General features: G+C 40.2%; 1 protein-coding gene across 2 annotated transcripts in view; it reads right to left on the reverse strand.

The window, feature by feature from the left end:
- gabra3 (gamma-aminobutyric acid type A receptor subunit alpha3) overlaps positions 1-24,494 on the reverse strand; it is a 215,191-nt gene that overhangs the window by 179,600 nt on the left and 11,097 nt on the right. The window contains exon 1 of one of the 2 annotated variants that reach the window (XM_026234255.1): positions 5,907-6,228. The exons of the other annotated variant lie outside the window; for it this stretch is intronic. The gene's annotated coding sequence lies outside the window, so the exon portion shown is untranslated. Of the gene's footprint in view, positions 1-5,906; positions 6,229-24,494 lie in introns of those variants that run through there. 2 annotated transcript variants of the gene reach the window in all.

The raw sequence follows: 24,494 nt of genomic DNA on the forward strand, positions 1-24,494 counted from the left end.
TCCGTTGCTCCTTGTTAATGGCACTTAGCTCTGAGTCCAGGATCCAAACCAGCAAGGAAACAACGACATTTTTCTTCCCTCTGGGCTCTGTCGCCATATTCAGGAAATGCCTCATCCAATAATCTGCTGATCTCTGCTGCATACACCTCCAAACTTTCCTGCGGAGCACGAGGGCGGGCTGATAGGCTGGCTCTGAAGGGATCCATGAACTGCCACTGTCCGAAAGCTTCCTTGAGTCATTCTTTGGTCGCTGTATAATCAGCCTGAACAGTATGAGGAAGGCTGTCCCACAAAAGAAATGCTCCGCTGCTCAGCCGTGTTGGTAAAATACGCGCCAGTTCATAATTATAGGATGCAGCGCTATCTCCTTCTGTGAGCACTCTGACTGCGACCTCGAACTGCCGTGCCCAACAGAGAAATCTCTGCTTCTCGTCACCGGAGAACAGCAGCGGTAACTCATTTCTCACGTGTCTGTTAATCTTGTCGAGGTTCTGTCTCGAATATAAATCATCCTCATCTTTACAATACAGGATGGCGCAACAAAGTCGAACCCGCACGTGCTAACTCTACCTAGAACTTTTGAATATAAACAAACTAGTTAAACACTCGCCGTAACACTGAACCACGTAAATGCGAACAAAACAAAACCGATGCCACCAATGTAACCGAGCGTTCGTGCAGGGTCCGCCTATACACTTAGTAATAAGAAAAACAATAAAACGAGAGAGAGTCTGAACTCTTCTTGACTTTTTATTATTCCTCACATTTTCCATTTTCTACCAACACGCTCTTTAAATAACAAAAAATAATATTGTACCATTGACTTTAGACTTTAAACCAGGTTTGAGTTGGTCTTTGGCACAGTCTATTTTCAGCTCCTTAAAATAGCAATGCGCCTGAACAAAACTCTTTTTTAGACCAGCACGCCTATGGGCGCAGAAATGGGCACAAATGCATTTGCTAATTGAATGATGTGTCAATGGACGGGAAAATGCGAATGGCGCCTGACTGAAAGTAGCAAACACACTTGCACTGCACCTTGCGTCGCACTGCACAGGGTGTATGATAGGGCCCATCACTGAAGTTGGTCAGTTCCATATGCTAGAAAAATAATGGTCCATTTACAGTTTTTTTCAATCGCTAACAAGCGCTTAACCATACTTCAGATACTTTTTCTAAACTCTTAACATAGACTAACACCTACAAAACACAATTGGCCAAATGGATAATTTTCTTCTCAAAAACACATTTTGTTAAATATATACTAAATCTTCATTTCAAAATAGAACACATATTTCTCTGCACACACCAACTTTACCAAAACACTGGAAATCTGACTCAAAATTAAATTATTCTGTCAAAGAATAACACTTGTTTTCAGCTCACAAGTTGCATGCAGTCAATCAAAGTACACCAGGTTTCAAAATACTGGCTATTGTTGACATTACAAAAACTGCATAGACTTTTCAGTCTCAGTTTTACAGGTATTTGCATGCAAAACATGCAATTCACTGTTTTACACTAAATTTCTTGGTTAGGAACTGTATGTCCAAATGTACAGTAATGTTCAGTATTCCAGTAAAAAGCTATTTTTTTCCTTTACTGTTTACTGCAGGAGGTACAGTAGAAACACGGTATGATAGAACAGAAAAGGTTTGACAGTATTGCCTACAGTGAACAAAATATCCATGAAACACATAAGAGCATTCCGAACAAAAAAACAACAACAGCAAGAAGCCCAGATAAAAAAAGGGGGGGGGGGGGTAAAATAAAAACAATCTCTCACTGCTCCTGCTCCTCTCACTGCATCTCTCACTGTTCCTCTCACTGCTCTTCTCACTGCTCCTGCTCCTCTCACTGCATCTCTCACTGCTCCTGCTCCTCTCAATGCATCTCTCACTGCTCCTGCTCCTCTCACTGCTCCTGCTCCTCTCACTGCATCTCTCACTGCTCCTGCTCCTCTCACTGCATCTCTCACTGCTCCTGCACCTCTCACTGCTCCTGCTCCTCTCACTGCTCTTCTCACTGCTCCTGCTCCTCTCACTGCATCTCTCACTGCTCCTGCTCCTCTCACTGCTCCTGCACCTCTCACTGCTCCTGCTCCTCTCACTGCTCCTCTCACTGCTCCTGCTCCTCTCACTGCATCTCTCACTGCTCCTGCTCCTCTCACTGCTCCTGCACCTCTCACTGCTCCTGCTCCTCTCACTGCTCCTCTCACTGCTCCTGCTCCTCTCACTGCATCTCTCACTGCTCCTGCTCTTCTCCCTGGGCCCCTTGCTCTTACTCTTCCTTGTCCATACATTACAGTGTTTGTCTGTTTCTGTTTCCAAAAACATCACTCTTCAAAGTCCTCCTTTTATTGTATAAGTGTCAATGTAATAAAAATAACCCCTGCCATTGAGTCTAAGCCAGATAGGAATCAGCTGTGGTTGGCCCAATTTACACAACATAAATCAGCTAAGATAAATTGTTTTTGAACTGATATCGTCGCAGAAGCAGAGGTTTTTATACTGTCTCTAAGGTTTGGAACATTGTTTTTGCTATTGTGGGATGTTGTGTGTTAACATTTGTAAATACTACAAAAACGATCCATAATTTTGTTGGGAGGTATAGCTTGTCTGTTCAGAAAATGTAAGCATTGTGGAAATGTATTTAATGACCCCATATTGTGTGAAAACGACATGAAATGTGTGAATGGTATGGCCACAATAGACAGATGCTGTGCTAATTGTGTTTAGAGTTTTGAAAATGTGACAACTGCTTGGACAAATGCTTGTTAGCGACTGAAAAAAACTGTAATAAGGGTGGAATATATACATTTTCTGTATATAAAAAGTAGATTTTGCACATTTTATAGCTGTTAATAAAAGCAAATTTTGTATGCATCTTATCTCAAGCTTAGTGCTTTACTGTTAAATCTGTATAAACAATAAACAAAAGAAAAATAAAAAGAACTGAACATAAAATTACTATTGTTTTGCATTAATAAGTGCAGTGGCTAATAACATTTTATGATTACATTTTCTTTATTTTGAATACCCCCACACACCACCCTGAGTGCTACCAAATCTACTCCTTGCGCCACCATCTGTAAAACTTAGTGGCGCTGGTGCCACTGCTCTCAAATGTTAGTCTGGAGCCCTGCAGACCCTCCCTGGATCAGGATGTCACTTCAACCTGGATGAAAGAGCCGGAGGAAACTGGTCAGAGAGGCGACCAAGAGGCCAACAGCAACTCTGAAGCAGTTATAGGAGTTTATGAAAAACAGTGGTCATTGTGTGCATGTGACAACATCTCAAACGATCCACTAATGTGGCTTGTATTGTGGGTTGCAGAAAGACCACATGCAGTCACGGCTGAGCTTTGTTAAAACACACCTTTAAGAATCTGAGGCAGATGAGGCTAAAATTGAATTATTTGTCATCAACACCAAATTATATTTCTGGCGGAAATCCCAATATAGCTTACCATCCAAATAACGGCATTCTTTCAGTAAAGCATGGAGGTGGAAATATCCTGTTGTGAGGGTGTTTCTCTGCAACAGGGACTGGAGCAAATCAAAATTTACCTGAACTTGAGCAGTTCTAACAGGAAGAATGGGCAAATATTGCAAAGTCTAGAAGCGCAATGTTGGTAGAGACAAATCCCAAAAGACTAAAGTTTGAAAATAAACAAAGTTCAACAAAATACTGACACAAGGGGATATCCTTTTTTAACTCAGGTGATTATTTGTTTATTTTTATTTTATTTTTTTCTGATATGTTGGTGTTACATCTTTCACTTGAATGTTATAAGTTGCACTGAGTAAATACAGCTGGATAAAACAAAACTGTGCCCATCTTCATTTCAGGCTGTAAAGCAACAAAATGTGATTGTTTTAAAGAGGGGTGATTCTTTTCTATGCCCACTGATAAATAAATAAAGAGACAAGAGTGTTTTATACTGGCTCCCCATAGTAAACTACCACAGTGCTACTGCAACAAGCATCTCCAGAGATCTGGCCTGCTGGAGATAAGCATGTCTCTTCAGAAAACAGATGCACAAACTGTCACAAATGAAACTCAATGTTCTGCATCACATCCTGAAGCTCAACACAGTCACAGTCATTAAAAGTGGTAAATACTACATTCTATCACCAGTGTTGATGTCAATTTCCTTCTTCATTGGGGCCTTTAATCTTGAAATTAGCTGACAATAAATAAAATTCACATCTTTTGCCGTCAGTGACGTGAACTGCATTTAATTTATATTAATTTGTGGGGACACATTTATGTGGCCAGGTGTAAAGTTCAATAATAAAGTGGCAGTTTTTCTAAATAAGAGCCAATGTTAAAATCAGAGCTGCTTCCTTATGACACGGGATTGAAAATGAACCAGAAGAGTCACTCTTTCTCTTACAGAAACGATGTGTCTCTCTTGCTTCACTCACTTTCTTGAACATTTTGTTATCAATTATGTTATAATTATCAAAATATAATGAATCATGACGAATGTATTACCAGTTTTATTGTGAGAGCTCTAGTTTCAAACCTATATTTCTTTCTTTCCTCTGTAAAACACAGATGTTGTTTCACAAAATGGTCATGCTTCTCTAATGCATGTGAATGGGAACAAGGCCTTTTGAGCTCTAAGAATGACCTTTAATTACCAATAAATATAGATATCTGCTATAATCAACATCATTCAACTTTGTGAGGAAAAGACTGAAATGTATTTACTATTCGTTTTTTTTTTTGTTCTGTAAATTATACTGCATGTTGACATTAGATTCACTTATCAAATTATAGACAAAAGATCCATAAATAAATAAATAAATCTCACTTTTGTCAAGCATTGCAGGTTGCAGACATGTTAAACATCATTGGTGCTAGCATGTCCTATGACCATTCACAATGAAACTCATTTGCACATGCAAGTGTGATTTGAGGTTTAAACACTACAAAGAGTAAGAATTTAACATCATCTCATTTTGTTCGTCACAAACACCTATAATATGGTATCAGAATATTTAGAATATGCTGCTTGGTTCACAGCAGAAAAAAAAAAAAAAAAAACAGTCATATGAAAGCAAGTTCGCTTTACTGTTGAGCTCATAAATAGATCTCTAAGAAGACCATAATAGGCTATACATTGACTAAAAGGATTTGTCACGAGATATATATATATAAACTACCGCACGCGCAACACAAGTGTAATCTCTAACATACTGGGAGCTGATCGATCGAATTCTAAAGACTATTTTTTTTTTTTTTATAATTAATTTATTCATAGGAATATTACAATATTTAAGCATATTTTAGTTCCGAATATGACGACAATATCACATTCCTACCCAGATAACACACTGGAATTTTGTACGAAAATAATCTTAAAGAATGTAGTAAGTTTCCATAGAAACGTTTATACGTTTCCACGAATAAGATTATACGTTAATACAAGAGTACAAGATTAGTACTTTAACAACATTTTCCATTAGTAAAATAGACAACTAATACCACCCACACAGTTACATGGTTACTTTTACCTCAGTAAAACAAAAGCTTATGTCGCATCATCATTATATCGACAGCGTGACTAAAATGTATCTTAATGAATGGGAAAAGGGAATGTACTTTTTTTTTTTTTTTTTTTTTTTTTAAGTGATATCATTTAAAAGTAACAGTCATCAGTCTTGTCCGTGATAAGATCTCGCTCCTGGTCAGGTTCACCTCAGTGTGTCTAGTCTGCTGTGGCGAGAAGAGACCTGTTAAACGTTAAAACAAATGACGTGATCCTCTGAAAGGCACACTTACTCGTGAATAAAACACTGCGGGATTTTACAAAGACGTGTCTTTAACGGCGTTTCCCTGTCTTCAAACCTATAGGACACGCATCATTCAGTCATAATAATATGAAATGTACCTCACCAGAGATAAATCCTTTTTTTTCTTCCGACGGACTTCTAACACTTTCTGAGCTCTGGCAGCTGATTCCCCCCTTCTGTCTTTTCACTTATCTTCCAGTAAATTCTTTCATGTCCAATTGGTACATTTTGAAGTATTTGCCTCAGATGCTGAAATGAGGGTAGTGAGGGAGCACTAGTAACGCTGGAAAGCCTGCCCTCCTCAAACGAACCTCCCCGCCCCCTCCTTCCCTCACTAGTAGATTGCTGCTGGATGGTGATGAGCGTCGGAGATGGGCGTTTCAAATAGGGATATGGAGTGATACTACTAATTTTGTTTTAGTTTGTTTTCGCTGATATCGATAGCCCCAAACTGATTTATTTTCTTAAATTTATGAATCGTTTATTAAATTGTTAAAAGATATGTATTTGTACCCATTTAACATTACATTTGACATGCATTTTAACTTTTTTTCTTTTCTTCTGACTAGTCGTTTAGGCGATTGCGATCATTTATGAAACAAAACACACACACACATATATATATATATATATATATATATATATATATATATATATATATATATATATATATATATATATATAATGCATAATAGGGGCACTTTAAATATAGTTGCACAACGCTACAATTCCACTTTGTTTTATGTGAAATAATTCAAACATATTATGTATTTCTGTCCTCTAGTAAAAAAAAAATAAAATTATAAAAAAAAATAATAAGAGATGGGTTTTAAGCCGATTCTTGAAGATGGCTAAGGACTCAGCTGCTCGGATTGAGTTGGGGAGGTCATTCCACCACAAGAGAACATTTAAAGGGGGGGGGGGGGGGGATTGAAATGCTATTTCATGCATACAGAGTTTTTTACACTGTTAACGAGTTGGATTCCCATGCTAAACATGGAAAAAGTTTCAAAAATTAAGTTGTACGTTTGAAGGAGTTGTACGTTCCGGTTTGTCACAAGTTTCGGAAAGTTTTTTTAGAGTATGGGTCTGTGTAATGTTAGATGGAGCGGAATTTCCTTATATGGGTCCTAAGGGCACTTCTGCCGGAAGAGCGCGCACTCCCTTATAGCAGAGCACTGAGAGCACAGACATTCACTGATCAGAGCGAGAGCGTCGCGAAATGTCACACAAGAAGTGTGTTTTTGGTTGCCAGGGCAAGACAACCCTGCACAGATTACCAAAAAAAAAAACAGCATTAAGGGACCAGTGGATGGAGTTTATTTTTACAGAACATCAACGGAGTTGTGCAAGTGTTTTTGTTTGTTCCCTGCATTTTGAAGATGCTTGTTTTACAAACAAGGCCCAGTTTGACGCTGGATTTGCACATAAAACTGCTTCAAATATCTCTGTGTTGTTAACTTAGCTACCGGTGCATAAGCACATCAAGTAAACAACATGCGATGTTGTCATCAAACTGCACTTCCCACATGTACAGCTTAAAAAAAAAAAAGACGACATAAAGTGGAACTTAGTCGTTTTCCAAAACCGCTAAGCAAATATATACACTTTCAGTACATACCACATAGAGACGTCGTTGCTGGTGCTGCTCTTGTTAAATTTCAGCCTCTGGATCTGATTCTGGATCATAAATATACGCTGAATCTGACTGTTAGCCATGGATTGTTTTGGATGTTTTTTTTCCTCACGGTAATGTCACAGCTTCCAAACGCTCTCAACGCAAAAGCTTACTCGCGCTCATGATTCTTTAGCTCCGCCCACACGTCACGCCTCCAGCCGATCATGTTTTTCCGGGAAAAATCGGTAGAGACTATCTTTCTCTTATGAATTTAATAAAACTAAAGACTTTTTGGAGTTATGAAGGATGCAGTACTACTCTATAGGTACTCAAGATTAACAGGATATTGAGTGAAAACGAGCATTCCCCCCCCCCCCCCCCCCCCTTAATTAAAAAATCCGTAAAAGTGACTTTGTGCTTCTTTGGGATGGCACAATCAAGCGACGTTTACTTGCAGAACACAAGCTTCTAGAGGGCACAAAAGTCTGAAGTAACAAATGTAGGTAAATGGGTGCAGAGCCAGTGGTAGTTTTGTAGGAAAACATCAGTGCCTTGAATTTTATGCGAGCAGCTATTGGAAGCCAGTGCAAATTAATAAACAGGGGTGTGACGTGTATTCTTAGACAAACGGAGATGCGAATAGCTACCGTCGGATCATCAGGATGGAATGAGAGGTAGAGTTGAGTGTCATCAACATAGCAGTGGTATGAAAAGCCATGTTTCTGAATGACAGAACCTAATGATGCCATGTAGACAGAGAAGAGAAGTGGACCAATAACTGAGCCCTGAGGCACCCCAGTAGTTAGATGAAGGATATGGTGACCACCAGCATCACCAATTAAAGTAACAGTGCAGCCAACATTGCGTTATTATTATACAACTCCTCATGTTGTTCAAAAACCTGAAAATACAGGCTACTTTTGTCAGGAACTCTCCGTCACAGCGACCCCAGTCATCACCCGCACCTGACTCAAATCAACCATGATCCCAATCACCTGAGTACTGATCACCTGCACCCAGCAATCACTCACCAGGATAAAGACACCTCCAACTCTACCGGTCACTAGCCTGAACTGGTGTCTGACCAGTTTCCACTAACCTGTTCATTCTTTTGCCCTTAGATCCCAATGGACAATCTCCCTTGATTTCCCACTGATGTCTTCCCCTGTTTAACTCTCCAGAGCTCTGGGATTTCTTGTCACATTACCACTTGTAAATAAACGGTTCACTTGCACTAAACCCTCTGCCTCCATTGTGGTTTGGGACAACTTTCATGAGGCTCTTTTTTTTTTCTTTTTTCTTTTTTTTTTACATTTTGTTGTCATTATAACACACACACACACAAATGACAAAAGTGGAAAGTGTATGTGAAATGGTACAATATTGTTGACCTGAACACTGAGGGGGACAAACCAAAGCCATAGTAAGTGAATTAATAAATAGTATTTCATAAGTTCTCTTGACATTTTAAATAACATTTAGTTATTCACTATTTATTTATTTTACACAAACTACTAATCCAGACAGTGTCTATGAACAAAACTGTGCTGCTGTTTTAGCCTTGTCTAGAAATGGTTTGGATCATGAAGCATTGTCCTCCTTACCTAACTATTATGGTCTTGTAACATAAAAATATCATAAAAAAAGTTAGTTGATAAGGTAATATTATATATATATATATATATATATATATATATATATATATATATATATATTTTTTTTTTTTTTTATAATTTATTTTTTCTATGCTGTGACAAAGCTCAGTAATGCATGCACTCAAACAGTACACTGACTGAACTGCTGTGAAGATGAACACTGAGCCGAGCCAGATAACAATAGACTGACTCATTCACGAGTGAAGAACCGGTTGCATCGGTTTTCGGATCACCAGTAGTTCTTTCGGGCAGTTCGGTTCAATAAACCGGTTGAAGAAAACGGTTCACCTTCTTTTGCGCTCGACGTAAGGGCGTCATTTGCGATGATTGCCCTTTATTGTTATTGGGCTCATAACACTTAGCACAGAATCAGTTCAGAATCAATCACCAAAAGAATCAGTTCAGTTCAGACAGCCCTGTGTGTCGGTCTGCTTCACGCTGAATCACACATGCGCAGTATCATCAGCTCCTCGGTTCACAAATCGGACATGTCTGACAGAAAAGGCTCTTCACTCGTGAACGAGTCAGTCTATTGTTCGTTATCTGGCTCGGCTCGGTGTTCATCTTCAGTTCTCTCTTCACAGCAGTTCAGTCAGTGTACTGTTTGAGTGCATGCATCACTCCGGGATATTGGTTTGTTTGAACTCAGAGGGAGTGTCAGCCACATTAAAAAAAGTGAACAGCTTAAGTCATTTGTGGATTAATGCGTATTAGAGATGCAAATCGTTTAAACGATTCAGTTCGATTTGGTGAACTGAATGATTCGTTCGCGAACCGGATATCCAGACTGCTTTGATTTGAACTCTCTCTCACAACAGACACGGAAGAGAAGACAATGCTGAATAAAGTCATCGTTTTTGCCATTTTTGGACCAAAATGTATTTTCGATGCTTCAAAAAATTCTAACAGACCCTCTGATGTCACATGGACTACTTTGATGATGTTTTTCTTACCTTTCTGGACCGTACACACAGTTTCAATGGAGGTACTGAGAGCTCTCGGACTAAATCTAAAATATCTTACACTGTGTTCCGAAGATAAAAGGAGGTCTTACATGTTTGGAACAGCATAAGGGTGAGTTATTAATGACATAATTTTCATTTTTGGATGAACTAACCCTTTAAGGTGGTGGGGTAGTGTTGACAGTGAAATTATAGATGTAGCTACAGAAACTAATGGCAGATGTAATTACAGGCTGCTATTTAAAAATATAAGTACAATGTGAAAACGTATGTACACCGTAAGTGCATAAGTACTGTACATAGACATTAAAAACACATAGTATAAAGGTGGGTCCTGATTACTACCTTCTAGTACCATTGTCCATACATTTCACTAACCTTGTAGAAGGGAACCTTCATGAACATGTTATATTTCTTTTGTTTTCAAATGACCCTTCAAATGGATTCCCTTTCAGACAGTGGCATAAAAATGACATTTAGAATCTGCCCATTTCCTGCATGTTGGCTCACAGGGATACTGCATTTAAATACTGTGCTCAAATGTTCCTGAGGAGAAGGAATGTCTGCTTTGGCACACATTCCCACAAGGTGCCCTTGGTCCAGTCATGTATTTCTAAAGTGGCTTTCAGCAGTTGCTGCTGAAGACTAAATAGCCCCAAATATATCAAAATACTTTCATTTTAGGCTGAAAACTTGTGTCCTTGACTACTGTTAGTGAGCTTATTCAGATGAGCAGAATTAGCACTATTTCCACAGACTTCAACTCTCCCCAAATCACCAATATAATTAGATTTGCAGTCCACATTGTGAATGAGGTAACTAATCATACACCTTGCATGCACACTGCTAAGGCACAACAGCTGATAAGGAAGGATGCATAAGGAACCATAAGGAAATAATTATTGCTTCCATTGCTTCAAGAGCTCATATCCTATTGTCTTGTAAAGTCAATGACAGAAAGAACGTGATCAGCTAAAAAAGTTTGTAGTACATTTTAATTAATCTATGATGTTTAAAACATAATAGTGATTTTTCTCTACAGTTATAACAGACATAACATATAATATACAATATGCAAATGTATTATACTACATGTATCAGTAAAATAGTCTCACAGCTAAAAAGCTACATGACATTTTTCAGAATCAAGGTGCAAGTCACTGTTTTTGAAGCAGTTAAACTTGCACATTGTTGAATCTATCTCTCTCTGTCTTTCTGCAAAGACTTAAGATATACAAATATGGATATATACTCATGTTACTCCTGAATGGGAGAAAGCAGAGGGCACAGAGTTATGTTTAGGTGCCCGCCCTCCATAACACTGTCTCCCAGAAATATATGTACAGTTTTATTGATTTATTCATTAATTGATTGAAACTGACAAGTGCAAAACATTATCAACCAAATATAATTGTTTGAGCAAATGAAAACTGGTCTCATTACTCAATATTTAATTATACTTGGTGTTTGTTTGTCAAGAGTGGAGTCTTTGTACATGCGATTGATAAGGCTGGGCGGTATATCGAGTTTGATACAAGTTAAGACAGAACTACACAGAATGAGGCAATACCATTTCAACACACAGGGACAGAATGTGAGACCTCAGAGAGGTTTTTTATTGGTTCAAGTTAATGGAGAATATCTTTTGTTTTTCCATGCATGCTTTTCAATTCCTGTGGGTGCTCCAATGAGATATATGGCAAAATAGTCCTGTCATGTATATAAAAGAGCCAGGCACTGATTGTTAAAGTATTTGCATCACTGCAGCTGACAATATAAGCTCAAGTTGCTATAGAAACAGTTCGTGTCCTGAGACACATGCTGAGTACTGCACATGAACATTGACTGGTCTAGTCCGGAAAAATAAAATATATATATATTTTTTTTAATGCTAAGCATAATAGACGCAATTTATGAGACTTTTGTGATTTTTATGAGGCGGTTGAGATTTCACTGGTTATGACTCAATATTATTTTTTTTTATTTTATTTTTATTTAACTTTAATCTCAGAAAGGATGATTGACAGAAAATATGTCATATTCATAAATCATATGTTCCTCCCCTGTAAAATGTAGTGAAAAATAAAAATAAAAAATGAATCAACTGATCCTCAGGGACTAAACCGAATGAATAGAACAAATTGCTAGGATAAAAAAATAATAAATTAATAAATAAAAGAATGAACCAAGCAATTCTCAGGGACAAAAATTGAATGAACAAAATTAATCTCAGGTTCATACAAAGAATGACTCAAAAGAATCTGAAAGAATAAAATAACACAATAGCTCAATTAAATCTCGGGGTCAAAAACAATGAATCAGATGATTTTCAAGGAACAAAACAGAAAGAGACATTTGAACAAAGTAAAAGGTCAAAACAGTAGAATAAAGAGGTTTCACAGACTCTTTTTTTTTCAGTTGTTAGAGAGGACTCTGTTGAGAACAGTCAACAGCTAATCAGTGGAGAAAAAAGGTACTAGCACCTAGATGGACTATGACAATTCTTTCAAAGATAATGATTCAAGAAAAGGGAAAATTAGAGATGGTTCTTAGTTCCCTGGTAAATTGAAAAATATTGCTCTTCAAAGTAAGTGTTCACTATGGAAGCCTGTTTCTGCTACTGAAATAAATAAATAAATAAATAAATAAATATTTCACAATTCTGACTTTTAATTATCTTTTTTTATATTTCGCTGTTCTGAATTTATAATGCTCATTTAAACGTTTCTAAGTCAAAATTGTGAGATAAAAGCTCGCAATTATATATAAATAAACTCGCAATTGTGAAAAAAATATATAAATACCTCAGAATCAGACTATATCTCACAATTATGAATTTATATCTCACTATTCTGAGAAAAGAATTCAGAATTGTGAAAGCAAAAATAAAAATAAAAAAAAGCTACAAGTTTATATTCCACAATTCTGACTTTTTAACTAACAATTGCAAGTTCCTCTTCAGGAACTCGAGCTGCATTGAAAACGCTATGGGGAATGCATTTAGCGTGAGCACTCTGAATATCATGTGTAATCTGTCTAATGGAAGAGCGTGGAGTCCAGATTGCATTTCAGATTTTGTGCTCCTCCCTGCCCTCACTACACCACGAGTGGGGATACACACAGTCTGTGCGTGGTCTGCCTGGGATCGAAGCACACTGTTTCGGATCTGAGGGGCCGTACTTCGGGTTGGTAGGTTCTTAGCTAAGAAGTCCTGACATGTTTTGGTCACGACAGCAGAGGGTGGCCCCTACTGGGGTAGAGTGGTGTTTACACGCATTACAGGGTGCCCATCTCCCCTCAGTGCCCTCGGGAAATCGATCTGCCAATCCTGCCAGAGCTCCAGGGGGCAGTGGTTTCCAGCGAGCGCTGCTCTCAGTCTCTTCTACCAGTGAGTGTAGTGGTGATGAGAGGCTCACTACCCCTTCGGGGGTTTCTAAAACAGTTAGATCTGTCCTAGAACTTGTGTCCTATTTCAGGCACTTATTTAGCTGCCTCAGTTACACCAGAGGTCAGTCTCGAAAGAATGATTCCCTTAGTAGATTAGTTAACAGCATTTGAAAGACTGCCAAATGTACCTCAATGGGTCCTGCATATGGCAATAAAGCTATTGCATTCAGTTCTGCTCTTACCACCGAAAATCAACGGGGTTAATCCAACGTTTGTCGGACCCGAGCAGGCTCTGGTTACGGAACAAGAAGTGAATACCCTATTGGGGAGGAGGCCATTGAGGTAAACCTTTCTCCAGTTCAGAGAACCACCTATTTAGGCGTAGTGTGGGTTTCGACCACAATGCAGGCAAGTCTGTCTCCTGCTTGTATTGAGTCAATCCTCACGAGAGTCATAGAAGGCCAGTCACTCACTGTCTAACAGGACTGGACGCTATGGTACAGACTTGGCCGAGGCTTTATCTGTATGTTTTTTCCAAATTACTCTGCCCTCGGGAGTTCCGTCTTCTGTTAGTAGCCCCAATTTGGCTTGGCCAAGTATGGCTCTCAGATCTAATCTCCTCGACGGCTCTCAATGGGAGATTCCGATCTGGACAGATTTACTCTCTCAGGCACAAGGCACGATACTTCACCCTCGCCCAGAGTTATGGAGGGGGCACAGCTCATATCATCTGGCCTTAACCGAAGTTGTTGAGACCATAATCCAGTCCAGAGCTCCCTCAATGAGGAAACGTTACGCCTGAGGTGGAAACTCTTCACCTCATGGTGCAGAGACCACCAGCTTGACCCAGCTAACTGCCCAGTCGGTACAGTTCTGGAGTTTCTACAAGCCAGATTCTCTGCAGGGTTGACCCACTCCACCTTAAAGGTTTACGTGGTGGCCATTGCAGCCTACCATGTCCTTCTTGGTGGACAATCAGTGGGAAACACCCCCTACTGAAACGTTTTCTCTGGTGCACTGAGGCGGAGGCCTCCAGTATGGTCCCATGTCCCCCCAGGACTTGGTTGTGGTGTTAGAGGCTCCGTAAAGCTCCATTCAAGCTGATCCAAGATATACCAGAGAGACATCTGGCCTGTTGGCTATTACCTGTCTGAGGAGAGTTTGAGATATTTAGACACTCTCAGTGGCCCCTACTCATTTCACTTTGCGCACGGTATGGCCAAAGCACTTCTATACCCTAGAGCGGGTTATGTTCCTAAAGTTCCATCTGTCACACCACAACCGATAGTACTGCAGGCCGTTTGCCCTCCTCCCTTCAGGGAGTGCGACCAGAAGAAGCTAATTGTTTGTATCCAGCTCAAGTGCTCAAGGCTATCAACGCCACCTATGAGTCCTCTGGTCTTCCACCGCTGTTGGGAGCCAAGGCTCATACCACACGGGGTATGGCAGCCTCCAAGGCCTCCTTAGCAGGTGCGTCAATGCTGGACAGCTGCAACGCTGCAGGGTGGTCCATGCTCTCGACATTTGCAAGGTTTTATGGCCTAGATATGCCAGTTACTCCAGATGCTTCTGTTCTCTCGTCTTAAGCTGTGCTCTTCTGATACATACTAGGCAGGCATTTGGTAGTCTGACAGAATGGGAACCTCGTTCCCTATAGTGTTTTCGACTCAGCTCGAGTTCCTGAAGAGGAACGTCTCTAGGTTACGCATGTAACCATGGTTCCTCGAGGGAACGAGACGCTGCATCTCGATGCCATACCCCCAGCATCCCTGCCAGTGCTTGCTGGTACTCGAAGCTGATGCCAGCTGCACGGCATGTGCTTTTATAGCTTATGTAGCTGAGGTCACCCCGCCCGTGATGTCACACTCTTCCATGAGACAGATTATTTGCATCATTGACACACTGTTTTCCTAATGAATGAAGAAAAGTCAGGAATGTTTAATTTGAGGGTGTGTTTACTTATATACTGATTCAGTCAATTATTTTCAGAAAAAGTTCTGAAAGTGCAGAGGAGAAAGTTTTCAGTGATAGGGAAAATTATAATTTAAAGAAATTTGCTTTTAAAGCTATAAAAGACATTTAATAGTATGTAATAGATAGTAAATATGTTTAGTACTTTTTGCCAATTTTTTTTTTTTTTTTTTTTTTGTGTGAGGAAACCTGACTGTAAATGGATTTGGACACAAAGGAATTCATTTTTCAGACTGTGTGTCCTTACTCATAGTACTGCTGATAAAGTTGGCTGGAAGAAAGATTGGGATAGTGAAGACAGACTAGCAACAGCTTTATTCACAAATTGAAGTATGATTCTCTCATACTACTATTTATAAGCATACTTTCAGCTTATATAAATATGAACATTGCGAAGAGCGGCTAGCTTAGAGCTGCAGTACTGGAAGCAGATGTCTCCCTGGGTGAACTTTATGCAGCTCAGAAAAAAAAAAAGAAAAAAAAAATCCTATGCAATTTGGGTTTAGAAAAAGAAAAGACAAAAATCTACTTTAACTGCAAATTATTTTAAGTTAGAAAATATACAATCAAATATAAAATTAAGGAGGTGTAGATGGTTGGATAGTACCAAATTACGCTTTTGAAACTGTAAATAATTATGCTTTTCTTATTATCAAATTTAAATTTCTCAGTTCAGGCCATTATGTGGTTTAAGTCTTATTTAGAAAATAGGAAACAATGTGTACAAGTTATAAATACTGTCATGTGTACTTTCCAGGTTTTGAGTTGCTGTACTATATGTCCTTATTTGGTCCTTCCTGATCCTTAGTTAGGTTGTTCCTTGATTTGCTTCCAGGTGTTCCCCGTTTGTGTTTATTAGTCCCAGGTGTTTATTAGTCCCCTCTTCCTTCCTTTATCTAGTCATGCCTTTAAATAGTGTTCACTGTTTCTCGTTCTTTGTCTAGTATTATTTATGTCATCCCCATGTGCCTCCCTACTATGTCGATTAAACTCCTTGGATCTGAACTCCTGGTCTCCTCGTTCCTTGTTCCTAATGTTATTTCCCAAATGTATGCTTATAATGTGAATATAATGTGCAGGGAACGTTATGAAGGGAAACGTGCTGAAACTGAAAAAGTATATATATATATATATATATATATATATATATATATATATATATATATACACACACACACACACACACTTTTTGAAATACTCACAGATTGTGAAATACTCACAGATTGTGAAATACTCAGACGGGCCGGTCTGAGTATTTCACAATCTGCTAAATTACTGGGATTTTCATGCACAACCATTTCTAGGGTTTACAAAGAAAGGTGTGAAAAGGGAAAAACAGCACGAAGCTGTGAAGCCACAACACGCACAACCTTGAGGTTGATGGGCTACAACAGCAGAAGACCCCACCGGGTACCACTCATCTCCGATACAAATAGGAAAAAGAGGCTACAATTTGCAAGAACTCACCAAAATTGAACAGTTGAAGACTGGAAAAATGTTGCCTGGTCTGATGAGACTTGATTTCTGTTGCGACATTCAGATGGAAAAGTCAGAATTTGGTGTAAACAGAGTGAGAACATGGTTCCATCATGCCTTGTTACCACTGTGCAGGCTGCTGCTGGTGGTGTAATGGTGTGGGGATATTTTCTTGGCACACTTTAGGCCCCTTAGTAACAATTGGGCATCGTTTAAATACCATAGCCTACCTGAGGTTTGTTTCTGACCATGTCCATCCCTTTATGACCACCATGTTCCCATCCTCTGATGTCTACTTCCAGCAGGATAATGCACCATGTCACAAAACTCTAATCATTTCAAATTGGTTTCTTGAAAATGACAATGAGTTCACTGTATTAAATGGCCCCCACAGTGTATATATATATATATTGTGACGAGTCAGCTGCCTCCTCCCTGATTGTCACCGGCACCCCGTCCTAAATCGCCGCCCTTCACCAGGCTCCCGACTGGAGTGGGTGTGTGAGAGGAGGGGCGCTGGACGAGTCAGGGCTGGCGGCGTGTGATGGGGCACACCTGAAGGAAGTGGAGCCTCATTACCGCCGCTGTTTAAAAGCCCAACGCGCCTCTCCTCAGGAGACCGGTCTCTTCCCCGTGCATGCACGCTGGTGTCCTCGTGGGTCCAGGAAGGGTGCGTTGAGGGACTCCCGTGCCACAAGAGACGTGAGCAGCCGGACCCGCGATCCGGAGGAGAACCGCACCCGTATACACGGCCGACGGGCCAGGATGCCGGGCCGTCCATCCCCTACCAGCGCCGCGGCCGACGAGAGAGATGCGGCCGCTAGAGGAAGCCGCCGCCCCTCGCGCCCCGGACCAAGGAGGGGAGCGCGTGCGGCCGCCGGACTCCGCCCCTTACCTGGACCCTTCCTCCATGAACACTGCCTTACCCACACGAACCCCGCAGCACGACGAGGACACCAGATTCCCTGTTATTTTGGACACTTTCCCCCTTTGGCCACTTTTATTCCCTTTGTTTTATGATTTCTGTTAATAAAAGCCTCTCCGAGGCCTGACGCCACGCCCACTGTGTCTGTCTTGTGCTCCTCCCGTGACACTGGTGGAGAATGCGGGCAGGCGGAGCCTAGACAGCGCAGTGGGGAAACGTCTGGTGACGTCACTCCCTCTCGCTTGCAAACGTTCGTGAGAACCCAGACTGGGACGGAGGAAAACTGGGGACAGCCTCCCAGCCACACAAGGGGTAAGTGACTTTTCCATTGTCATTTTACCCTGTGGTTGGTTGAGGCTGTCACTAAAACCCGGTTTCTCTGTCCCTGTTCTGGTGCGCTGCGAGAGGGAGGACCGCCCGGAGAGGAAGCCCCGCCCACTCCGACCGTTTGGAGCCTGGTTGAGGATGGTAGCACTCCCGTGTGGGTGGCGCCCTGGGGACGGGGATGTCGCTTGGGAGGGGGAATGTGACGAGTCAGCTGCCTCCTCCCTGATTGTCACCGGCACCCCGTCCTAAATCGCCGCCCTTCACCAGGCTCCCGACTGGAGTGGGTGTGTGAGAGGAGGGGCGCTGGACGAGTCAGGGCTGGCGGCGTGTGATGGGGCACACCTGAAGGAAGTGGAGCCTCATTACCGCCGCTGTTTAAAAGCCCAACGCGCCTCTCCTCAGGAGACCGGTCTCTTCCCCGTGCATGCACGCTGGTGTCCTCGTGGGTCCAGGAAGGGTGCGTTGAGGGACTCCCGTGCCACAAGAGACGTGAGCAGCCGGACCCGCGATCCGGAGGAGAACCGCACCCGTATACACGGCCGACGGGCCAGGATGCCGGGCCGTCCATCCCCTACCAGCGCCGCGGCCGACGAGAGAGATGCGGCCGCTAGAGGAAGCCGCCGCCCCTCGCGCCCCGGACCAAGGAGGGGAGCGCGTGCGGCCGCCGGACTCCGCCCCTTACCTGGACCCTTCCTCCATGAACACTGCCTTACCCACACGAACCCCGCAGCACGACGAGGACACCAGATTCCCTGTTATTTTGGACACTTTCCCCCTTTGGCCACTTTTATTCCCTTTGTTTTATGATTTCTGTTAATAAAAGCCTCTCCGAGGCCTGACGCCACGCCCACTGTGTCTGTCTTGTGCTCCTCCCGTGACAATATATATATATATATATATAGAGAGAGAGAGAGAGAGAGAGAGAGAGAGAGAAACTAAACTGACTTCTCCCTCTTCACACTACAGCAAAACATAGAAATAAATGACTTAAAACACACACACACACACACACATATATGCAGTTAATTATTTCTGTGCTTTGCACAAAGTTTCATAAAAATAAGTTTAATAATTTTTTTTAAACTATGTAATGTTTATGATGTATTACATTCTGCGTGAAAAAATAAAATAAAAAAGCTTTAACAGTTATTTGATTCTGTAAGGTTTCTTTGTTGTTGTTGTTTTTTTTTTTGTTAGTTACTACAACATTACTGTAGTAAGACCATTTACTACATTTATACATGTCAAGATGAGCAGAGAGTATAGAATACTAATTATTAAAATGTATTAAATTTAATATTATTAAAATTTGCTAGCTTGAATACATGCATATTAGCACAGGGCCGCTTGTGGCCAAATGGGTGCCCTCAGCAGGATTGTATTGTTGTGCCCCCTTCCTCAAATATGATGATTGGGAAAAAAAACACCTACTAGTGGTGAAAATAGAACTTTAATTAAATAAAAAAAATGTATTAATAATTTTTATTATTTACAAATTACAATTGTAGCTGTCGACATTTATCTATGGCTATAACTTTATTAGGACTTAAAAAGCCAGTAAGATGAAAATTCTAAGCCCTGTACATTAGGCTTAAATCCATCCAAGGTTAAAAAACATTGTCATTTTGTCAAAATATCATTTTAAAATTACCTAAATTCTGATAAGACGCTCGGGAGAAAACAAACACATAACTTCATAATCATACTTCGCGTTGTGATTCGGAGATGCTCGTTGTTCTAAATTAAGTTTAGTAATGAACCCTCTTTTATGGCCAAACGCTTTGAAAATCCCGCTGTACTCACCGAGATTAGAAAAGCAGTCATCAGTGAAATGTTGTGAACACAACAAAAGGGATTTGTTGTACTGCTCTGGTATTGTGGTGAAAATGAATTTTAGCCATTGGTTCTTCTGATTTTCATTCTTTGGCAGTGAAAATAAAACAAACTTGCCTTTACAATTAAAAACACACTGTCTCCTCGACATGATGCTATCACACCAAACAGAGCGTCTGTGTGGGGGGGTGGGGCAGGTCAGAGTTCCGTTTCTCCCAAGACGGTAGGCGGAGATTATTATGCAAAGTGTTCCTAGTGACGTACATAGAGATGGGTAAAAAATTTGAAATCTATAACGACGCGTTTCAGCGATTCAGAGTCTACTCCTTACTTTAGAAGCCAATAACTTTATAAATCGTGTACTTTTTGGTTTAATTATTTGCACATTGTTTACACTGATGGACAGCTACATCATACACTGTAATACATGTAATTTTTGATTTCCCATCTGTGTGGCTCTTTAATTTATTTTATAGTCTCAAGCATTCAGAAATCATGCAAAAGCAAATTACTATGATAAAACCATGGTTTATTTTTGTAAGGGTTATGATATGAACGTTTTCTGTTGAAGAAATAATAAAGGCTGTGTCATCTATAGCAAAAAGGTGGCCAAAATGAAAGATTAGTTGAATATTTGAATTAAATGTTTGGACAGTAGCCTAAACATGGATGTGATCGTCCTGTAAGTGTAACAGCAGCAATCAAATGGCATTTGGCTCCCTTTGCATTTGTAATAACATGTATATAAATTGTTTATTTTGTATTTGCCTACATTATGTATTTTAACAGTGTTATTATTAATCAATCATTATTGCTTGATTTATTATTGCTTCATTATTGCCTCATTGTTTTTTATATAATGCATTTTAAGTCAATTTAAATGCTATTGATGGCTTAGGTCTGTTTTTTATAGCAACAACAACAAAATACAGTATATTAATACTTTTTGTAAATTATTATTTGAAGTAACAAAACCATGGTTAATTTGCAGTTACCATGGCTACAAGAACAATTTGTGATGTTATTGATAAAACCATGGGTCATTTTCGTAAGAAAAAAAAAAAAAAAACTTTTCACAGGTTGAGCTCTATCTGGGCACGTGCCTGCTGCGATGATTTCAACTATGAAACAGGTTTCACAATGACTTTCTAAATCATGTTCACAATCATGTTTAATGTTAACAAAACTCTTTGTATGTTTTTTCTTTTTCTTTTTTTGTTACCAAAAAAGTATATCACGATGTAGAAGCAGAGGTTTTTGTCCAGGGACAGAAACTTGAAGTATACATTAATTTAAATACTTATGAATTTCAAAGGCATGTGATGGAAGTTGTTAATACAGTAAAATGTAATTGAGCTAATTTTTGATTTATTAGAAAAAGCTTAACTGAGCAAGCAGCAGTTTTTGTTTATGAATTCCATGATTCTTCCACACATATCACACACATACTGTCTGACTACCTGGACTCAAACATGAAAGTCTATTCTTAACCGGGTAAAAATAGTTTATTAACAAGTTCGTAAGATTCATAAGGTCTCTTGTTTCTCATCTTCCTCTTGACAATAACCCATAGATTCTCTATGGGGTTCAGGTCTGGTGAGTTTGCTGGCCAGTCAAGCACACAATCACTATGGTCATTTAACCAACCTTTGGTGCTTTTGGAAGTGTTGTCAGGGATACGCAGGATTCAGTTGCAGGTAACAAAAAGTTTATTTAGCACTCACTGGGCAAACAGGAAAAACAAAAGAATGATCACTCCACAGGGCAAAAGAAACCTCTCAGCTGGGACCAGTCCAAGCGTCTTCTGTGACGCAACGTCAAGTCACATCAAACAGAGCGTCATTGGGGTGCAACGTCAAAGACACACTGAACTGAGAATCCTTGGGACACAACATCGAAGGCCCAGCAAAATCCCTAAATGAGAGGATAGAGTGCAGAGAGGAGCTGGAGTCATGTCTTGGAGGATCCCAACAGAAAAGTGATGCAAGGACCGGAGGGAGAACCAGTCTAGTCTGACAGGAAGAGAGGGAACAGTTCCAGACAAAAAGAACAAAAATCAAAAAACACTTGGAGCCTAAAACAACATAAGGCAGGACTAGGCAAACAGGACAAGACGGTCACCAGCGAAGCATTAAACAATTACCACGGTCTGGCAAAAGACTGAGCATGGGAGGAACTAAAATAGAGGGGAGCTCATGAGGAAAGAGTGGCTACAGGTGTGACAGAACATAGAGAATTAAGGGTAACGAGTGGGAAGGGGGAAGAAACAACACTGACAGCAGAACACATGAGCTGCCAAAACAGCTGTCAGAGGTAAGACGCCTCTGACGTTGTCTGTGGTTTAGCAAATTCCTTGAAACGCGTGTGGTGGCTCTCAATGCCTTGAAACCAGCCTCAACCCATTCCTTGTGAAGTTCACTCAAATTCTTGAATCGATTTTGCTTGACAATCCTCATAAGGCTGTGGTTCTCTCGGTTGGTTGTGCATCTTTTTCTTCCACACGTTTTCCTTCCACTCAACTTTCTGTTAACATGCTTGTATACAGCACTCTGTGGACAGCGAGCTTCTTCGGCACTAAATGTTTGTGGCTTACCCTCCTTGTGAAGATCAGATCAGCAGTCTTCCCCATGATTGTGTAGCCATGATTGTGAACCAAACTGAGAGACTCAGGAAATCTTGAAGGCTCAGGAAACCTTTGCAGATGTTTTGAGATGATTAGCTGATGGGAATGTCACCATGTTTTAATTTGTTGAGAGTGTGAATTGGTGTTTTTTTTTGTTGAATGTGAGCCAAATCATCACAATAATAATAAAATAATAATAATAATAATACTTAAGCTACTTCAGTCTGTGTGCACTGAATTTAATACATGAGTTTCACAATTTGAGTTGAATTACTGAAATAAATGAATTTTCCACGACATTCTAATTTATTGAGATGCACCTTTATACATCAAATAACAGGACGGTATACAAGAGCTGGTGATTGTAATATACCATTGAAAAGAAGTACCTTTGGCCAGTTATCATTTACTATTAGAGGAACACATTACTGGAATAGACTTCCATCAGACCTTAAGGAATTAAAACATTTGGGTTTCATTAGAAAGCTGAAAATGTGGTTAGAGATTTTTGGAGTTTCTTTTGTGTGTGTGTGTTTGCTTGTTAAAAGAAAAGTACTGTTTATTGTTTTTTTTTTTGTTGTTTTTTTTTACATCAGCCAGCCAAGGGACTACAAATTAGCCAAATCTGAATATTTTTACATGTTGTTATGTATTATTAATGTGTGTTGTCCCTCATTAAAGGGGGGGTGAAATGCTATTTCATGCATACTGAGTTTTTTACACTGTTAAAGAGTTGGATTCCCATGCTAAACATGGACAAAGTTCAAAAAATTAAGTTGTACATTTGAAGGAGTATTTCTGTTCCAAAAATACTCCTTCCGGTTTGTCACAAGTTTCGGAAAGTTTTTTTTCGAGTATGTGTGACGTTAGATGGAGCGGAATTTCCTTATATGGGTCCTAAGGGCACTTCTGCCGGAAGAGCGCGCGCTCCCGTATAGCAGAGCACTGAGAGCACAGACATTCACTGATCAGAGCGAGAGCGTCGCGAAATGTCACAAAAGGAGTGTGTTTTTGGTTGCCAGGGCAAGACAACCCTGCACAGATTACCAAAAAAAACAGCATTAAGGGACCAGTGGATGGAGTTTATTTTTACAGAGCATCAACGGAGTTGTGCAAGTGTTTTTGTTTGTTCCCTGCATTTCTAAGATGCTTGTTTTACAAACAAGGCCCAGTTTGACGCCGGATTTGCACATCGTTTATTTCTTAAGGATAAAGCAGTCCCAACGAAAAAGGGTCACGATCGTGTGTTGGAACCACATGTGGTGAGTAAAACTGCTTCAAATATCTCTGTGTTGTTAACTTAGCTATCGGCGCATAAGCACATCAAGTAAACAACATGCGATCTTGTCATCAAACTGCACTTTCCACATGTACAGCTTAAAAAAAAATGACATAGTGGAACTTAGACATTTTCCAAAACCGCTAAGCAAATATAAACAGTTTCAGTACATACCACTGGAGATGTCGTTGCTTATGCTGCTCTTGTTAAATTTCAGCCTCTGGATCTGATTCTGGATCATAAATATACGCTGAATCTGACTGTTAGCCATGGTTTGTTTTGGATGTGTTTTCCTCACAGTAATGTCACAGCTTCCAAACGCTCTCAACGCAAAAGCTTACTGGCGCTCGTGATTCTTTAGCTCCGCCCACACGTCACGCATCCAGCTGGTCGTGTTTTTCTGGGAAAAATCGGTACAGACTATCTTTCTCTTATGAATATAATAAAACTAAATACTTTTTGGAGTTATGAAGGATGCAGTACTACTCTATAGGTACTCAAGTTTAACAGGATAATGAGTGAAAACGAGCATTTCACCCCCCCCTTTAAATAAATACTATAAATTAAAATTTATAAATGACCATATACAGATAATAAGGTCATCATAGAGATCATTAGGGACCAATATTATCTTG

This window comes from Carassius auratus, chromosome 46 (assembly GCF_003368295.1).
Source record: "Carassius auratus strain Wakin chromosome 46, ASM336829v1, whole genome shotgun sequence".
NCBI classification, from domain to species: Eukaryota; Metazoa; Chordata; class Actinopteri; order Cypriniformes; family Cyprinidae; genus Carassius; species Carassius auratus.